The following is a 3,436-nucleotide window of genomic DNA, read 5'->3' as shown; positions in this document are numbered from 1 at the left end:
ATGTTATCATGAAATTTTCTGAGAATCTTATGTTCTTGGAAAGATTTGATTATATCCACAATTTTTGTACATTTTTGTCAGATTTAAATATTGATTGTTAGCTTCAATTTAATTCAATTTTGAGGCAATTCTTGATCCATATAAGTATAAGTTTATTTAGTTTTTCACTATTGTAAATTCGGTTAATTGTATGCTTGTTTAAATCATTGGAAAACTATGTTTTCATGATGGATCATATTTAAATCAAATTTGATCAATGAATTCAAATAGATGGGCATGTTATCATTGTTAAATATTTAGAATATTGATAACAAGTGTGTCTTTCTTTTAAATCATGATTATTTTATGAGAACTATTTCCTTAATGTAGTCATGCCACTGATTTTGAATTCATTTCATTTGAATTTGGATATGTGTGAAATGGATATATGATAACTAATTATCATATGGATATATGTGCGCTTTTGTGTGAATAAGTGGAAGGAACTCGAACTATTTCCTTATTTAGTTATCTTTCCTTTTTATTGTACATGCAATATGGTCTAAATTTCCTTTTACCTTGCTCTTGATTGAGAAGGAGACTAATCATTCTTTCAATCAAAACAGATTTAGGCTTTATTTTCCATTGCTTGCATCCTAGAGTAGATTTTCATTTAGAATAAATTCATTTCATTTTTAGAAGTATCCTTACTCAGGAGAAAAATTTAGTGTGGCTTGGATAAGCCCTTGTTACAACTTAATGGATTCTTTTTTGCAAGTGCATGACAAAAATGTATGTATGATTTCCTCTTCTTGTTGATAATTAATTAGAGACATAAAAGGCGAGCAAGGATAGTGAGGGGGTAATTAGACCCATTAGAACTATTCAAAACCATTATGTCAAATGGGAGAGAGGTTGATTTTGGGTTGTCGCCAAGTGGTCTCCCTACCGTTGATAAGGTCATTTTTTCCTATCAACATGGTGCTATGATTTAGTGATGATTCCTTCCACCCTTTTGCAAGAATATCATGAAATACAGGGTGATCCATAATTTTTGAAGTGTAAGGAGTGATTCTTGGGAATCCTCAACATATCCTACTCAAGGTATATCGACTAATGATATTAACAAAGAAAGGGAGAGTAGAGGCTTCCATGTGGAGTCTCAATCCCAAGAGAGGTTATAAAAGGAGGAAGTGTATAATCAAGAGTAAATGTGGTGAGGTCCTCCATGCCTATTGTTCCAATTATGCATCTAATTTACAGTATCAATATCAAGCATGCACATTGGTTGAAAAATTTCCCGTATTCTAGGTCTAAACTCCCTATCCCTCCTTATTTCTCATCCAAGGATTCAATGATGTTAAAGTCACCACCTAAAAAGTAGTGCCTAGATCTAATAATAATTTGAATGCTTTGAATAGGTCATAGAAAACACATTTTTTCTATGGTCAAATGAGAGCCACATACATTTTTGATGAACCCATATTCTATAATTTTGACCAGCTATAGTTTAGCTATAATCACCCATGTGGAATAAGTTTGATATTGTAATCTTAGAAGGATTCCATACTGAGACTAATTCCCTATTGTTCCTTTATCATCTATAGTAGCTAATTGACATCCTCACCAATTGGATGAGGATATATGTGAGTAAATTTTGTAAAATCATTTTAGTTCTTATATAATTATTATATATGATTATTCTTTGAGGATTTTAGTATTTATAAGCATGTACTTGTTTTCCCATTCAACCCTATAATATTAAAAACATTATCTTAATTTAGAAACATGAGGTGGGTATAAAATTATCTATAATGAAAGATAATCCCCCTAATATCCCAAAGATTTCACCTTTCTATTGCATAATTTATTTATTGATTATCTTCCCTCACTTCCCCTCCTCTTTTTAAAACTTGAAGGATCTTTAAGATTTCCTCCGATAATTCCTAAAGAGGAGAACAAAATATTCTTACGCTTGATGTAAACATTATTTCTGTTGTATTTTGAGCAGTGTAATATTTAAGAGTTGTATTTGTTGAATGGGGGTGGAAATTTGATGTTGCCCCTCTTGTAGTTCCACTATAGACTAAAGATAATTTTGTCCAAAACCCATATCTTCTCAATCCTCTACTTCACCCATATCTCCCCCATCTAAAGAAATTTCTTTGACCTCATTAGTTTTGTTGTATAGATTGCACCCTTCCATTTTCCTTCACCTATGATAATTCTCAAAGTGCTTTTCAATATTAAGGTTTTTAATTGAGTCACATGGGTGTCCTTCTTGAACTAAACATCATTCATTTTATCCTTTGGATTTTTAAACAAAGTTTCAACACTCTTACTAGTTTCTCCCCTTTAGGGGTTTGTGATTTAATGGAAATTTATTAGGTTTTATTATTGTAGATAATTTTTTCAAAACATTCCAAACCATTTTGTAGAATGGGATTTCCTATGTATAGAGGTAGGTTGAGTTGAAAAATAGTTGAAGAGATGACCATGATCATGGAAATTATGGTAATGGGAAGGTATGTGCTCACAATCTATTATTTATATCCAAGTCAAATATTTATAGCTCAAATAGATATATTATTGGAGGGACTAAGAGACATTCCTATAAACACATATGCATGCATAAGAGATATATCAATACTTTTTAGTTACTTCATAGATCTTAACAAAGGAACCAATTATGTTACTATTCTTCCTAGCATTAGTGCGTACAAAAAAATCCACACTTGTGATATCATAAAATTCTCCTTAGAAGAGTTAAATTTTCCCATCCAAAAGGAGAGATAAATCCCTATAGAATTAAAGAAATATGGTCCATTCTCAAAATCTCAATTCTAATATTATAAGTTAGTGAAGATAGTAGTACATATCCCTTTGGATCCTAGCTTGATATCTATGTTTCCTTTTGGCTTCTAATACGTATCGATACACCACATCAAATCTAGCTCTTTACGACATACCACGATAGATATTTCGGTAACTACATAATCTAGCATATATTTGAAGTATTCATCAATTGTTTTTGAAGTGATATTGTATACGGGGTTTTTTGGCTACCTTATAAATGCACTTGTTTGAACCTCTAAGAGGTGGACTTTCTTAAGCATCCTGCTTTGCTTCTTATTGTTTCTCATTTGTAGCTTTAGAGTTCCCCTCCACTCCCAATCTTGGTGGTTTTTACGACAATTTTACTTGGTCCTTATCTACATTCAATGGTATTGTTTGTTTCCCTCCTTCAATTGCTATTACACTATGAAATGTGTTGAAATTCACAATTATACTAGGAAGCAGGGAGAATCAGTATAATGACAATTTTTACTTAAACATTTGAACATAAAAAAACATCAATCTATATACATGGAAACCCCTATGAAAGAAAAACACAATTTTTTTTTTATATGAAAGATATTATAGGAAGCAACCTATAGGAGACACTAGTCCCCTCTAT

The sequence above is a fragment of the Pinus tabuliformis genome, chromosome 9 (genome assembly GCF_031772625.1).
Source record: "Pinus tabuliformis cultivar Carrire ecotype Pingquan chromosome 9, CPIR1, whole genome shotgun sequence".
In the NCBI taxonomy this organism is placed as follows: Eukaryota; Viridiplantae; Streptophyta; class Pinopsida; order Pinales; family Pinaceae; genus Pinus; species Pinus tabuliformis.
This window is presented reverse-complemented; position numbering follows the sequence as displayed.